The 17,445-nt window shown below is 44.9% G+C and overlaps 1 protein-coding gene across 2 annotated transcripts in view; it reads right to left on the bottom strand.

The window, feature by feature from the left end:
• The window catches only part of LOC146834500 (dynein light chain Tctex-type 5-B-like), a 149,946-nt gene extending 135,102 nt beyond the window's left edge, over window positions 1-14,844 (bottom strand). For both annotated transcript variants that reach the window (XM_085601895.1, XM_085601894.1), the window contains exon 1: window positions 14,625-14,844. The gene's annotated coding sequence lies outside the window, so the exon portion shown is untranslated. The remainder of the gene's footprint in view (window positions 1-14,624) is intronic.
• Window positions 14,845-17,445: the final 2,601 nt, after the last annotated feature.

The following is a 17,445-nucleotide window of genomic DNA, read 5'->3' on the forward strand; positions in this document are numbered from 1 at the left end:
GTGCCCACACCTATAGTTGCTGTATCGCGTTCTACGAATCCTTTCACGCCCGATACCCCAGACGGTGCTACGGGAGGTGCTACCAACTTTTTTTCTACGCCACCCAGAATAAATAAACTTACTTTTCAAGAGTCAGCACATCCACGTACCCCCAAACTCATAAATGCCCGCACGCTTAAGGAACTTCTTGTAGATTGTAGATATGACCCTGTGCCCGGCAAAGAGGACGAAATGATCATGGCATCATTACGTATCAGACGAGCCGCGGTGTATTTAGGGAAGTTACCAGGAATGACTATGCATCTAGATAATATATATCATTTTGTCCAAACAGGGCGAGATTCTGAATGTATTAACAGAGCTATGGAATACCAGAAAGTGGAAATACAGGGGGAACTGTTACGTTTCCTCATAAATTGTGTGATCAGAAATCAAGACCGACCGGGGGTAGACCCGGAAGCGATGCAAATTCTTACCAGATGGAGCCAGAATATATCAGAAGGGAGACATGATAAGCAAAAATGTATAATAGCCATGTGCAGAAAGATCCGTAAAGAAATAGAACGCCTACACGAAGAGAGATTAGCGGTAGACCAGTTTGAACAAAACGAGGAGGAGGAAGGATCAGGACTGCCCACAGGACAGTCAGAAACCATAGCCTATGTAGGTAGAGGAAGATCTTGTAATAGTACTAGATGTTTTACTGACCCGAAACGTCCGATATGTCCAGATAATAACAGGAATTTCCAAACACCTATAATAAATATAAGGTCCCCCGAGCATTCGTTCCAAGCCGCTGACAAATTACTGCGAGAACGAAGGGGTTATCATTTACTCGATTCTATGGATGAACAAGAATTAGCCAGGTCAGCCGTTCATTGGGTTGACAGTCCCGGAAAATATGGTGATGATACAGTAGCACACACATTTTTGAACCTCACCCCAGATGAACAGCGTTTAGCTGGGATTTATATGATTCAACAACTTCTTATACTATATAAAAGCCAACATTCAGATCCTGGTCCCTTACCTGATATATTGACTGAATTACTCACGAATAGATGGAGAGGTTCAGGTACTAAGCTAATTAAAGAAATACTAGAATCAAGAAAGCAGTACATTCTTTTTGTATGCCCAGAACATGTCTCACTGCCCATCAAGGAAAGACCGATGTATTAAATGGACAGACAGAATCCCTTACGAGAAGTACACCCAATAAAGGGCGAGGACAATCAGTTTAAACGTGTATTTGTATATACGCCCATATCGAAAATAGAATTGTTAGAAATGAAGAAAGTGGTACCCAGTCATGACAAAGACCCAGCGGGTTTCCACCGAGAAATTAAAGACATGTTACTCATGGGAGAGTATACCTATCCCGACATTATGACAATATTAAAGGTATTAATGCCTGCTGGCATTTATGAAAAACTCAAGGAAAAAGAGTGGGAGGTGGGAGACCAAAAGATAGACTGGACAGCATTAGAAAATGAAGAAAAGGCCCGAGGTCCAGGTTCGGGACTTGGGGACAAAACTAAAGCACTACCAGGTTTACTAGTACAGGTACTGCCACGTTTATTAACCACGAAAAAGGAAGACTGGGGTGCAATCTCAGCCTGTAAACAAAAGCAAGATGAAGACACTAGTGATTTCTATGCCCGATTCGAAAAATGTTTTTGTATAAATAGTGGTATAAAAGCAAGTAGCGAATCATACCCACATCTGTTTGTGACAAAATTAGTTGAAAATTCCTTGCCCCAAGTGAAGAATAGAGTATTAAAATTCGAGAGTACCTGGCAAGGTAATACCCCATCACAAATGTTACAAATGTTACAGTACCATTACAATAGAATTAGAGAGGAACAAGAACATGAACAAAGACGCATGAAAGACACGAAAATGAAAATGCTAGTCTCCCAGACAGTTCCAGCTGAAGGACATAAAAAGGGTACGACACATTCCGGTGATTCAGCAGGACCTGTAAAAGGGACATGCAACTATTGTAAACAACCAGGTCATTATATACACGATTGCCCAGTCCTGAAGCGTAATATCGCCACAGGTATTACGAAAGAAAGACCACGGCCACTTAGACAGGATCAGAATGAACAAGGAGCCCCGCAGCATGCACAGTCCATGCCAGCTCCACAACAGTCTATACAGTTTGTGCCAGCTGCACCAGCGCTGCCGGTTGCTGCCACACAAACCACGACACGACAGCTGTACCAGACCGCACAGTATGATTATCCTGATTATCAACGATACGCATGAACCAGCCTAGAGAGGGAAGTTGACTTACCCCTTATCGAGGTCCCTGTAGACCAAGAAGGACCTTATGTACATAGTGAATTATTAGGCCAAGATAGAAAAATTTTACTTGATACAGGGGCAAGTCGAACAACAATAAAACACAGTGAAGTTCCAGGGGCACCCCTCTCAGGCTCACAGAATATTTCCCTTGGTTTTTCAGGAAAACCTATTGTTAATGAAGTATCACAGCCTCTTCCACTTACGATAGGACCCTTGACCAGAACTACAGATTTATTGCTTACTAAATCATGTCCAGAAAACTTGTTAGGTATAAAAACACTGAAAGCTCTAGGAGCTATAATATGTTGTTCTCCGGAAGGAGTAAGATTGTTTTTACGTGATTTCAAAGGTCACTATGTGTCTCGAGACATGGATCCTCGACTGCAGACTTTACCTACACATTTATGGGCACAAGGCCCTACTGATGTGGGTTGCATGAATATTACACCATATCGAGTTACATTAAAGGCAGGAGTGGTACTACCACGAATGCGACAATACAAGTTACCACCAGATGCTGTAGTGGCTTTACTACAAATCATTGACGAGCTCATTGCCCAAGGAGTGGTTGTGGAAACAGACTCCAATGTATGTAATTCCCCGATAATTCCGATTCTTAAACGAACAGATCCAAAGGCCCCGCCAGTATATCGATTGGTTATTGATCTGCGCGAATTGAACAAATGCATTGTGCCACAATTCCCTGTGGTCCCAGATATCTCGTCATTACTGACAGCTATTGATTCCGAAGCAACATTCTTTACTGTAATTGATCTCAAGAATGCCTTTTTCAGCGTCCCTATAGATCCGGAAAGCCAATACTTGTTCGGATTTAGTTTAAATGGACGAAGCTTTAAATTCACACGCGCACCTCAAGGATTTACAGAAAGCCCCAGCATCTATAGCCAAGCACTGAAACGAGAACTCGACAGTATCCACATGCCAGTAAACACTGCCCTGCTTCAATATGTCGATGATCTGCTGATCACCGCTAGAAGCGAACCTGAATGTGAGAAAGCATCACTGACAGTTTTACAATTTCTAGCCGAAAAAGGGCACAAGGTGTCCCCTTCTAAGCTGCAATTCTGTGTCCAGCGAGTTGTTTATCTTGGACACTCGCTGTCCAAGGAGGGAAGGCAGCTTACACCCGACCGCATTCAGTTAATAGCTAACATGCCAATACCCAAGACACAAAAGGAGGTGCGGGCCTTTATAGGCCTCACTTCATATTGTAGGCAGTGGATCCCTCAGTATGCATTTCTAGCAAAACCACTCATTCAATTGACAACACAGGAGGCAGCCACATCGACTGTTCTCCCTTGGACTCAGGAACATGCACAAGCTTTTGAAAGCCTAAAGAAAGCCTTATGCCAAGCACCGGTTTTAGCAACACCATGTTACAATAAACAGTTTACACTCTTTGTTACAGAACGCGAAGGTACTGCCTTGTCAGTACTCACACAGGAACAAGCAGGATCACACAAACCATGTGCTTATTTTTCTAGTACATTAGATCCCATAGCTCAGGCTTTGCCTGCATGCCTGAAATCGGTGGCAGCAACAGCTTTAGCAATAAGACAAAGCGATGCCATAGTATTAGGACATCCATTGACAGTTCAAGTACCACATGCAGTAGAGGTTCTTTTGAATCGAACGCAAACACAACATTTGACCATAGCGCGACTTACAGGGTATGAATTAACATTGTTTCAGCCACATATAGAAATCAGACGTTGTAACACATTGAATCCTGCCACACTTTTACCCGTAATCGGAACAGACCCACTAGCTCATGATTGTATTGATGTTATTACAATCACGACGAAACCCAGACAAGACTTGACAGATGTCCCATTGTCAGACCCAGACCTAACGTTGTATGTAGATGGTTCATGTATGAGAACAAGTACAGGAGAGTTAGTGGCCGCTTACGCAGTCACAACAGACACTGAAGTCATCGAAACAAATTGCATAAATACCTTGTCAGCTCAAGCCGCAGAGCTCATCGCTCTGACACAAGCCTGTATTCAAGGCACAAATAAAAAAGTCAACATATACACTGATTCACGTTATGCATTCGGAGTTGTACATGACTTCGGCGTGCTGTGGCGAGAGAGAGGTTATTTAACTTCTCACGGTGCCCACATTCAGCACGGACCCCTCATTCATGCCTTATTAGATGCAATACATCTACCCACTGCAATATCAATTATGAAATGTAAAGCTCATACGAAAGTTACTGATATCATTTCTCAAGGCAATGATCTAGCTGACAGAACAGCTAAACAGACTGCTCAAACTCAAACATCCGACATGACAAAGACAATAGTCCCGACGCCAACACATTGCATGATGGTTAAGGATCCCGCTCTTGACGTAATTGACATACAGACACATGCTACTCCAGACGAAATAAAGAAATGGACTGAATTAGGAGGGATCCAAACGGATCAAGGATGGATGACAAAGGAAAAATCTGTGTGGTTCCTTCCTGATTCAATGGTCCAAGTCATTATTAACACTGTCCATAGTCCAGCACATCTAGGAGAAAAAGCTATGCTAGACAGCATTCAACACATTTGGTTCAACAAACATTTACGAGCAGCAGCTAAACAAAAAGTTCGTACCTGTATGATCTGTTGTCAGTTCAACCCAGGAAAAAGCATTCCCGTAGAACAGGGTGGATTTCAGCCTCCTGATCACCCTTTTGAAATCCTCCAGATGGATTATATCCAGATGGAACGATGTCGAGGATTCAAATATGTTCTCGTAGTTGTCTGTGCTCTTTCCCGTTGGACAGAGGCATACCCGGTTTCAGATTACACTGCCCCGACTACTGCCAAACAGTTAGTTCGAGAATTCTTCCCACGATACGGTTTACCACGTGTTGTCTACTCAGATAACGGCCAGCCGTTCTCATCCGAACTAATGAAACACGTTTCACTTTTGTTAGGTTATCAGTGGAAATTCCACTGTGTCCGACACCCCGAGGCAGCAGGTCTCGTGGAAAGACATAATCAAACTCTGAAAATTAGATTGTCCAAAATATGCAGAGAGAAAGGTGTCGACTGGGTAGTAGCATTACCAGTTGCACTCTTTTACATGAGAATGGTAGCACACTCTCGAACAGGGCTATCCCCGTATGAGGTGATCTTTGGCAGACCACCAAATATGTGGGGGACGCCTATACCACGAAAAATAACTGATATTGACTGTAATATGCTGACAGATTATTTGGCTTCCTTGATGTCTGCACTACAATCTTGTCGTTCACAGGTAGCTGCAGCCTTTCCCGACAACACTGAGGTGAAACCCCATGATATAATTCCGGGGGACCTGGTCCTCGTGAGGAACTTTGATCGAAAGACTCAGCTGGATCCTAGGTGGAAGTCACCGCAACTGGTCTTGCTCACCACAAGGACAGCCGTGAAGATCGAAGGCAGGAAAGGCTGGGTACATTCAAGTCATATCAAGAAATTTCATGGACTACCATCGGATGTAAATACCACACCTTGTGTGTCTTCACCCATTGACTCAAAACTTCCTTTTGTTGAATCAAGTAGTCACGAACAATATAAACTAAAACTCAGATCTAACCAGTCGGGACATTTGATTGTTTAAGTCCTCTCCAAGGTGAAGCGGTTGAATTTGTCTCTGACATGTATCCCTTAGATCTGAATAGAGAAAACACCCGAAAAATGTTGAAACGACATGCATACTGTAAATCACTGCGTAGTCATTGCACAGTGACGTTATTAATTTTGTTTTTCTTAAGTCTTTTAATAATTACTGCAAGTATATTGTTGCACATATATTATCCTATTTCTAGACATGTTTATAATGTTACTGCTGAACATTCTTTTAGTGAATTACCTCCGCATGAGTTGTCTTATAGATTTGCGCTGCGCAATAATACGTTTATTAGTATGTTACATCATTCCCATCAGGTTAGCAATGCTACAAATTGTTGGATATGTGGCCGACTCCCTCCCTATCAGAATTATAAAGGAATTCTACCTCTTTTTCCATACCCATTCACACACAACGGCTCCTGTGGAGCATGGTTTAGTTTAATTAATTCCCTAGATTCAAATTCTGCAGTTTATCAAGACAACTGGGTATGGGGAAATTTGAACTTAGTTTTACTTAACTTAGCTTCCTTGATGTCTGCACTACAATCTTGTCGTTCACAGGTAGCTGCAGCCTTTCCCGACAACACTGAGGTGAAACCCCATGATATAATTCCGGGGGACCTGGTCCTCGTGAGGAACTTTGATCGAAAGACTCAGCTGGATCCTAGGTGGAAGTCACCGCAACTGGTCTTGCTCACCACAAGGACAGCCGTGAAGATCGAAGGCAGGAAAGGCTGGGTACATTCAAGTCATATCAAGAAATTTCATGGACTACCATCGGATGTAAATACCACACCTTGTGTGTCTTCACCCATTGACTCAAAACTTCCTTTTGTTGAATCAAGTAGTCACGAACAATATAAACTAAAACTCAGATCTAACCAGTCGGGAAATTTGATTGTTTAAGTCCTCTCCAAGGTGAAGCGGTTGAATTTGTCTCTGACATGTATCCCTTAGATCTGAATAGAGAAAACACCCGAAAAATGTTGAAACGACATGCATACTGTAAATCACTGCGTAGTCATTGCACAGTGACGTTATTAATTTTGTTTTTCTTAAGTCTTTTAATAATTACTGCAAGTATATTGTTGCACATATATTATCCTATTTCTAGACATGTTTATAATGTTACTGCTGAACATTCTTTTAGTGAATTACCTCCGCATGAGTTGTCTTATAGATTTGCGCTGCGCAATAATACGTTTATTAGTATGTTACATCATTCCCATCAGGTTAGCAATGCTACAAATTGTTGGATATGTGGCCAACTCCCTCCCTATCAGAATTATAAAGGAATTCTACCTCTTTTTCCATACCCATTCACACACAACGGCTCCTGTGGAGCATGGTTTAGTTTAATTAATTCCCTAGATTCAAATTCTGCAGTTTATCAAGACAACTGGGTATGGGGAAATTTGAACTTAGTTTTACTTAAAGTCTGCTACCCTAACAAGGAGGGACTTCCCAAGAGAACAGGAACTGATCTAGAAAATGAAGTATATGGATTAGGTAATTTTACGCTTAATCTTATGATCCTAAATGTCGAATCCGAAGCTACTCCAATTTTATCCGCCATGTCAGTATTTCCAGTAAAAGGTGAATTATGTGTAAGAAAGAATGGTTCCATACATATGGGCCATAGTAGATGCACCACTGTAATAGAATTTAGTGATCAGGGCAAGTCTACATTTAGAGCTTCCCGCCATTCCTATTTCATATGTGGTCAGACGGCATATGTACGTTTGCCTCTAGATTGGGATGGTACCTGCTACATTGGATTCCTTTTGCCACCTGTTTTCCTAGCTCCTCCTGATTATCACAGAAATACTCATTTAGTACACAATAGAGAAAGGAGAGATCTCCCAATAGTCGATTACACTGAAACAGCATGGGAAAAATACACAGATTTCAATAAAGGTCTCTTTCCCTATATAGGTACCGTTACTAATAGTAAGTTGATACGTAGATTAACTAGAACCCTTGAAGCAGTAGTGAACGAAACTATTTCCGCCTTAGGCAATTTAACAGAAGAGCAGTCTGCTATGCGGATTGTTGTGCTTCAAAATCGTCTTGTCCTTGACGTCATCCTGGCCGATAGGGGCGGAGCTTGTAGGGTCATCGGATCAAGTTGTTGCATTTTCATACCAGAAAATTCGCCGTCTGTATATAAAGCCATAACCCGCCTTCATAAGATTGTAAGCCAGATACACCAGAATCCAGGCACCTGGACTTGGTCCGGTTGGTTTTGGAGTGTATTATCTACCTTTGGATGGAAGGTCCTATCCTTCCTAGGTATTGGCTTTCTCATATTATTCAGTTGCTGTCTATGCCTACAATGTGGACCAGCGATTTGTGGTCTGTGTGCCACATCGTGTATTCCATCACCAAGATTTCATTCGTCCCAGAAGAAAAAAGAAGAACAAATGATGCTATATGAACAGATCAATGGATTGATGAAGATTGATATCTCTTGATGGGCAAGTAGGGGACAAGGGGGGAATGTGGAAATATGGATTTTTCTGATCAGTTATGTCCCCTATCTTGGACCCCAACGGTTTCATGTATGAATCACAAGTACATGTATGTTCCCTCCAGTTCCAGTTATGAAGACGCAAATACATGTGCGTCCACCGTTAACATGTCCTCTTTCAGATCCGCCATGAATAGACTGGATATTCCATTCCTAAGTATGAAAGGCCACCGGCTTTATATGGTTCACTTATGCCATTTTACAGTCCAGGCAAGTAGGCCCTGATTCTGTCATCAAGCTTTTCTTGCTTTCTGCCTCTGAAGCTCCAGTCTGAGCCTGCATCTGTGACCATGAACTTTGTCTCATTCCCTGCGCGGCTCACGATGCCTGACATCAGCCTGTTGCCTGCCAAGAAACTGTATTTCACCTTCGAAATTATCTGCTCCGCTCCCTGCTCAATGCATTCCTGTCTAGTAGTTTAAGTAAACATTCTTCCAGCTACCGAGCAAAGGCCCGGTTTCTCTGTCTTTATGCAAGTAATTCATAGCCCTGTTACTATGGAAGATTCCTGCCCTCGCATCTAGTGTAGACACTTAGACGCTTGTACACGCACTAACAGTCAGTATAGTCAGTATAGAATAAGATTCTACTCTAAGAGACCTCTCTTTTGGATAACATAGTTCTTTAAACATAGGATGTTAGATATGATTTGGGATTAGGTTGACTTGACCCTCCAGACTTCTGTCGCCACATGTAGAGCTAAATGTCAAGTCCCCTTCACCCCCTAGTTGCACGTCAATCACACGTCATGCTGCTGTGCGCGCATTTCTGCCAAGTATTTCTGCTGACATTGCGAAATTCTTTCATGGAACCACCCTATTATGACATCACACCTGATGACGTTCTTTAGCCACACCCAGTTACACCTACTTTTGCTACGTATGTATGTCTTATCTACACTATCAATTGTTACGCCTCTTGCATTTGCTTCACTGTAATGCCTATTGTATAAAAGTGATTAATTATCAATAATGTATGTACTTCACTTCCTGAACCTTCGTGGTGATGGAACTTGGAGCAACCGATTCGAATCGTCCATTGGAATAAAGCCCATTCCGAACCTCTAATACCACGGATTCTGCCTCTTATTTATTGAGCTATTTTTATTATGTTTCTGTATCAAATTAAGTCCCGGTAATTAAATTATTTACCACAGAATGGCGTTTAGACCGACTAAAAAAGTAATAACATTCATTAGAACAACGCTAACAACAAAAACTATTGTTTCTTGCTCCAGTTTGCACAGACTTGAACAACGTGGGTATTATTACCATAAGGCATGCTTCCTAAATCACTTGACCCGGCGGCCTGCAGTATGTAGCCACGGCATCCGCAAGGGGAGGCCGAGTGACTCGCAAACCCCTCAGCAGGCCAGTCTGTGGCTGCCACGAAAAGCACCCATACGGCCCTTAAATGAACGTCTGCAGGACATGCCTGGGCATGTTATCGACTCGGCAACCTCGATTCAGGGGGTGTAGTGCTGGGAGAACACGGGGACACCTCCGCTATCTGTGCAAGACATCTGTTGCACGAGGCAACCTGAAGGTTGGGGGCACCCGCCAACTGTGAGCAGCCGGCTGTCTCTCCCTCCCCTGAGATCAAGAGAGCTGGAGACCAACCAACTACGGCCTGTACGCAGACCTCCTCCTGGAGCAGAGGGTGTGGCAGGGTCGTGGCCTCCAGTAGCCCGCTGGCACTGACCACTGCGTGAGGCCAGTGATTAGCAAAACAAATCTTCACTCGATTGAGGGGCGAGCGTCTTCCTATGAACTGAGCTGGGTGCAATGTGTGGAAAGTGAAGGGCAGCTGTGCGTAATGTTTGAATCATACCACAAAGTTCAATTTTTTGCATCAGGCGTACATTTGTAGTTTATATTTAGCGCAAGGTTTTAGAGCGCTTTACAGGAGCACCAGTTACATTACACAAGGAGAAAATATTTTTGGGTAGGCTTGTGGAGATTAAGAGATTTGCCCAGAATCACAGGGTGTTGAGTCGACGCCGAGATTCGAACCTGGTTCCTCAGCGCCAAAGTTGTCAGTTGTAATTCTTAGTTCATAGGCACGACAGTGAGGTCCTGGAATCCTTGCAATACTAATCGATAACTACGATAGCTCAGTCAGCTAGGCACGTGCTCCTCTGTTGTGCGCTCGCCCCTGGATTCCAAAGGTTTGCATTTAGCAGGGGCCGCTAAAGATTTCATCCTTCCGATGTCGATGAATGCAAGTACGTTCAGTAAGAGGAAGGAGTGTTGAGCGCCCAAGGGCAAATCTGTCGTAGCACTGCTACCATGCAAACTATAGGATAAGCAATAGGTTGGTCGAATGTATTAAAAAATATTTGACACCCTGACCACCCTAAAGTTCTATATGTAACAAGTCAGCGGCCGTATGCGCTATGTCCTTGGCAAAGAGACACTGCATTCAAAGAACAAAAGCTAACACATTAACACCCCGACCAGAACAACACTGAGGTAAAACGTCCAAAAAATACATGTCATTATTTACCCCCGCAATTTGGGTGGTGGACAGTTGAACGTCAAATTTAAAGAAAAAAAAGGGGGCAGAGTACAGTCTGTTTATATCAAGGCAACATAACTTTTCAGCTGTTGGATTTTAGCGTGAACACACCGATGGCCCAGCCTGGCCCGTAGCCTCAGGCCTCTCACGCAAAGATACGCAGCCTGCCATTTACAATAGAAGACGGGGACGGCTTGCCCAGGTCAGCAACTGCTGTGACTGGGCCAACACCCAAACAGGCACAGTGTGCCAGCGTGTGTATCCGTTAACACATTCTTGGGGCTTGCTGCTGTTTTTAGGTCGAGGACCGTCCGGTCTGCCGAAGGCAGAACCGGAAGTCGGAGATTTAATGTTTTGGAGAAGAGGGGCTTGAACCCGCACCTCTTCTCCCCTCTTCTCCATTGGCTGGCCTCTTGAATGCTGGCCAGCCATTGGAGAAGAGGCTTTGTCACTCCGAACAGGCACCGTCCTTTTCGGATTCGGGGGCGTGTTTTTTCTTTACTTTTCTAATTATCTCCTCCAGCCAATGGCAAGAGGAGAGAAAAAGAAAAACACGCCCCCGAATCCAAAAACGCCACTGCGTTTCTCCGAGGCATTTCTGCTTCGCCTCGGAGAAAGGCAGTGGTGTCTTCCGGTGACCTCGGCTTGTAAACAGACTCCGTGTCACTTTCCCTTGCTCGGACATCACAGGGACTCCCCCGCTGCGGGCTCTGCTAATAGACTCCTTCCTGCTCTGTATCCACTTCTGCAAGCCCCTCCACAAAAGGTAGGCCATGTGAGCTGTGGTGGAGTCAGTTGTGTGTGGCCCGACGCCAGCCTGCCTTTAAGAGCGCTATTGTGTGAAGTCTCCGGTTTCCCCTGCATACCCCAGATTGCATCTGCTCTGGTACACTGCGTGTAGTGTACCCAGTTCCCCTTCTGCCGCTTTCTTGCCTTCGTTTCCACCCCGTGTGCATCTGTCCAATATACCAGGTCTGCATAATTAGGCGATCACACGTGGGCGTTGGTTGTCATGTTCACTTGAATTGCTAATTTCAGGCAGGATACAGTGCGCGCCCTTTCCACCAGCTCGTGCGGCTTCTGTGGCAAACAGGAAGTACTCGGAGGCCTTCTCTTGAGTCCCAGCCAGCAAAACGTTCTTCTGAAATGAATGGCTCTGAGAGCTATTCATCAGAGCGCTGTGGGAAAACTTCACGTGAGAGGCCTGCACAACCTGAGTGAGCAGAGGGCCCCAGGGCGAGGGGAGCTGCGGGGCGCGTGGCCAAGAGCGTGCAGGGATAGCGTGCCTGTGCACAGCAGGACTTCCGGTAGCAAAGGTGGGTTTAGCACAGATGCTTCAACGTTGTGGCCTTGTTGTAAAGCGCCGCGTAAGACTCTCATGCGCCTCTTGGCCCCTGAAACGGTTAACGGTGAAATGTATAACAAGAGTATGTATACCGGTGTAGAAACAGGCGGGTCTCGAGGGTCTTCCGAAAAAGTCAGATTTCATTCATGCGCTTTAACGGACGGGCGCTTGAATAGCGCCAAGAGGAGGCGTACCGCTTAAACCACGCCAGGCTGGCTTGAGTTGGACACATTCCTGAGGCCTGTCCTGTGTTTTTTTTTTTTTAGATTTGGCAGACGAGTGCAGGACGGCAGAAACCCGCCCTGGCCGGGGGGGGGCTTGTTTCACTGGGCACGGGACACTTGCAGGAAGAACCCTCTGCCCAGGGTCCCTTATCCGAGATCCGCAGAGTGGGCTGGACCTAGGGTGAGTGGTAAGGGCCCGAGTGCATTTCAGACTCCGTGGGGGAGGTGGTTGCGTTGGAGTGGAGGGTGAAGGCCTGGTCATTGGGGACGGGGAGACAACTATATTGTCTTAGCTGAGACTGCTTGCTTAGAAGGTGGCACTCTCTGCTGCGTGCAGTATCTCTCTTCATTTCTGTCGTCACTGCCCCGCCTCTACAATCGTGATCTGCCCTCTTGTCTCTCTCACCCTGTTTGGTTATTTTTCTACGTCCTTGCCCTCTCTTTATTCCCCTTTCTCTCACCACTCCTCTTTTTCCTCTCTGTTGCCCCCCCCCAGTCTTTCTTTTCTCTCCCCTTTCTAGCCACTCATCCCCTTACTCTCTTCACCATGCTTTTCTTTGCCTACTTCTGCTTTATTTATCTCTTTCCTCCCTCTCTGTGCCACATGGACCTGTGCCTCCTAGAAAGTACCCTGCTTGACACACGGTTCTTCCGGTTGCAACACACAAAACCTTCCCCTTTCAGTGGCAAAGACTTCGGTTTTGTTCCTGAAGCAGAGGTCTTGGGGGAGGGAGTGTTTGGGGGGGGGGGGGCGGTGTTTGTGTGTGTGTTTGTGTCTCCAATCTGTATTATGTCGCTTTTATGTTTTTTCAAGCTCTTCGAGCCAGCGGGGTGGACGCCGGCATCCTACGGGCCCTGAAATGATAGCTATAGAATAATGTCATGAGCAATGCCAATAGCTCTAACTTTAACAATGCCGAGACCGTTGCATTGTAAATGCTTGTTTTTTTAGGGCTTGTGCCCTGGGCGTACCCAGTGCCCCTTGCTGGCAGAAGCAACATGTGAAGAGCAGTTGAACAGATCAATGGATGAAGAGGGCTGAAAGGCCTTTCTAATTTAAATGCACCCATGTATGGATTGTTTAATTGAGGAATCATTTTGATTACTTGAGGATGGTAAAAAACTTAAGCTGTCAATAGGCTGGACTTATTTAATGGCATTAGAAATCAGTGCAAGACGGGAATCAATATCGTTTTTCCAAGAGACCTCACCCCTCTTCCGTCTGAGTTCAGCCCGAAGGGCACTGTTGAGTATTACGAGGTCTCGGCTGGCCCCATATCAAGAGAGGGGGGGGGGGTCCGCCCGTTCTCTTTCATCCCTCAACAACATTTAGCCTGCCGAGACGAGCAGGTTCACTTTTTAGATAGTAAACATTGAGTTACGAGTTCCATTGTACCTACTAGTATTGTAGGGCTGCCAAAACAGGGTTGAAAATCACTAGCCAGGACAGCTTTGAGCAGAACCCCTTTTTCCCATCCCATATGTGTCACACTTGAAGGACTCGCAGCTATTGTCCACGTTTATCACTTTCCCACTCTGGGTCATCAAAATATCCTTCCAGACTAAACCATACACTAGCAAGACCTGGCCAAACACTACATCGCGCTCAGAGGACCCTCAGTATAACTTTGAAAGCCTGTGGTGATCGCCGCATAAAAAGGATCTGCCTCTAGACAAAAGATACCCAATTTAAGGGCAACAACGACCCTGCCTCTGCGTGACGTATCTCCTAAAGTGCTTTGAAACCACACTCAAGTTGTTCAGTGCTACATGAGAAAACAACATTGTCAAACTCTACTCCTTCTCTTACCAGTTTTTGTTTTACCTCAATACATAATTTTGTTTTGCCCAGTACCTTTTGAAATAAAACTTTACGTCGGAACAATATGTTCATGCCAGGGGGTCATGTTACTTACCGCTCTTGCAGTGCTGAGTGCAAACACATCACCTTTCAAATTCAACCAGACAGGAGGCTATGCCCTGATATAGTACGAATAATTAAATACAGTTATCAGAAAAAGAAGTTGTAAGCACACTGCCCCCACCCCCAAAAAAATACACTTTACCTTCTTTTGCGAGTTGCCCACAATCTTGGAAGGAAACCGCTAGAAAGCACACTGTCTTCTTGGCAGCCCTCCTGCTGCAGCAGGTGGTGCTTTTATGGTCAGAAATGGCTCCTGTTGTCTGGATCCCAACTTTACTGTCGCTCCTCTGGGGAGGTAGCTGCAGTCTGGGAGGCTCCGCTCAGCCTTTAACGCCAGAACGACTGGTGTTCTCCCATCGCCTTGTTTTTGTTTTCATTCACCCCCCCCCCCCCCACACTTCGCCCCCATCACTTTGTGCGTTTCTCCACCCCCTGAATCATAAAACCGCCCTCTGTAATGAGTTCTGGTTCGTGTTTGTGTTGTGTCATGTGGTTGCTAGGAAAGGATTGCTCCCCTGCACGCCCCCTTCCCTCACTACCTCCACTTGCATTGCAGAGGACTTAAGGAACGTTTAACGAGCTCCCCGTTTAGCAGCTGGAGCAAGGCAGGGACAAAGCTACTTTATCAAGATCACAGCATGCATTAGCGGAGAAGTCAAGAGTTGAATGCACGACTCAAGAAAACCGTGGCATTGCCAAAAAACACAGTGCTTAATTTGTAAAAGGGTAAGTGCCAGGGCCCTTCTCTGGAGGCCACTGCATTTTGCACCACCCATTGCTCCTGCCAGTTCTGCAAATGACAGACCCAACACTACTACTACCTACCAAACTCATACAAGCACGAACTAGTGTTTTGATGAAAACATTTCTAAAGAGAACACAGTGTGCAAACTGATTGCGAGCTCAGAAGCACAGCAACTAGGCGACTAGTCCTTTTATTAGGCCGTGGCAATTTTTAATGGAAGAAAAATCGTGCTTAATTACCAACTGTTGAGTTTTGTGCATATTACTGTCCGCTTTTTTGCATAAATGTCACCCATACGAGACTGGACGAGCAGAAAACGTCTTGCGTGAACTGTAAAACTGACGGGTCTATGATTACGGCACAGCCGCTTTGGAGTAACTGCAGCGACGTATGCCACGTAACGCACGACACGCAGACGCTGTAGTTCATTGGCCACCAACTGCTGATGTGGCCATCACTGCTCTCGCACTCACCTTGAACATATAACAGACGCTGCGTTCCTCCCGAGACTGGATACGTGAGTGCCAATCAGTTGGCAACATTGCCACCTGTTAATTACTCTGTCAGGAGCCTGTGCTATTCTAAATTAAAATAAAATAGTTATTGTCAGTATCAGACACTAAGCAGTGAGTTGACTGAGCTATATGCTATCTGGCCTTTAGAGCTGACAAAAAGTTAGTTGCCTTTAAATAATTTTACAACGAATGCTGTTGTGGCATGCAAAGGATTCAAGTGTTCCTTCAAACTTCAGAACAGAGAATGTGTTGCTGATGGGCAATATCAGGCAAATAAATGGTGCCCTCTAATAGCATATGTTTAATAACAAAGTCTTTCAATTCTGTTCTGAAGTCCCCATTACATAAAGTGTGAATCCTGCCAGGGCAATGTGTGCTATAAACTGCCACATTTCTTATACATTTCTCCAAAATTCCTTTGAAAGGAATGACCATATTCTTTGTAATGGATGTTCTTAAATTTCTATACTATTAGTAGGAAGTAGGAAGGCCAGGACAGGGAATGGGTTAACTTGAATGGAGCAAAAGAGAAAGACCTAGGCCCATATTAGTGATAAGAATGACTGTCTTGTTCTGGCCAGGATGCACCTTTAAACAGGTGCAAGGGGCGCAAACAGAGGCAATGTGCCCTATTATAATGAATGCATTGCCCCCATGACAGCCGCAAACTTGTGCTTCCTTGGAGGCAGCACATTCAGTGAAATAGGGAGCGGCTGGTTCGATGGTTGACCGGCGTGAGGAATCGGACACGTGTGGTACTTTGGAGTAAGTGTGACTACAAGACCACGGTCCCACAGAAGTCCCGGGTTTAGAGAAATTCTTGTAAACTCTTAAAATTGATCCCTCTTGGAAATTTCCCAGAGTATATGATAATTGGGCAATGCCCGGCGTGATCAAGAAAGGTAAACACCCAAATAGGGTTGAAGACCAGATAACGAGGGACCAACACCCTGACGAATGCCAGAGCGACCCGGTTGGGCGAGGATGATTGACAAAAACATGTTGGTATCTGCAGCAGGGATAAAGGGGCTTTTACCTCCCCTGAATATCCCAACTTTTGAGTTTTAATCCTACCAAGGGGTTACAGCCTAGGTAAAGACAGTTGATGGTTTCCTCTTAGGTAGTTTTAACTGTATGTGTCTGCACTTTTTGGTCCCTTCCAAAGGGAATACTTTTTCCTTCTTCATTTTGCATTCTTTGTTGTGGTTGTTTGTTCCTTTACACTTGCTGTACCCTCACCACTAATCTTCATACATATTAAAAAAACTGCGCTCCATCCAGTGTGTTGGTCTGCACCTGGATGTCAGATGCGGCCCTATGATGAAGCATGACACTGCAAAGTGTGTGAGGGCAGTATTAAGACATTTGTTGTCTTCCCCTTTCTGTGTTGTCCTTGTGTAATCTGTAGTGTTGGCGTTTAGGAGGTGTTGTGTAGTTTACCTCCTTCTCTCTTAGCTTTTAGGCCAAGTAGTTTTATCGACTTTAGTACTTCTCTGTTGAGTGAGATTTCATTGAAGATAGGGGAGTCAGAGAAGGCTTTTTCCCTTGTCTCTCTTTTGTGATACTGAGTGGCTGGTTCGAAGCTGCTCTGTGTTTCACACTGCAGGTTGCAACCTGCCTGCGCTTTTAGGAGGGGAGAGAGATCCTTTTGCAGGCAGGTACAGTGACTGACTACACTTGCCTGCAGGTGAATGTCTAAGGGG

This window comes from Triturus cristatus, chromosome 4_2 (assembly GCF_964204655.1).
Source record: "Triturus cristatus chromosome 4_2, aTriCri1.1, whole genome shotgun sequence".
Classification (NCBI taxonomy): Eukaryota; Metazoa; Chordata; class Amphibia; order Caudata; family Salamandridae; genus Triturus; species Triturus cristatus.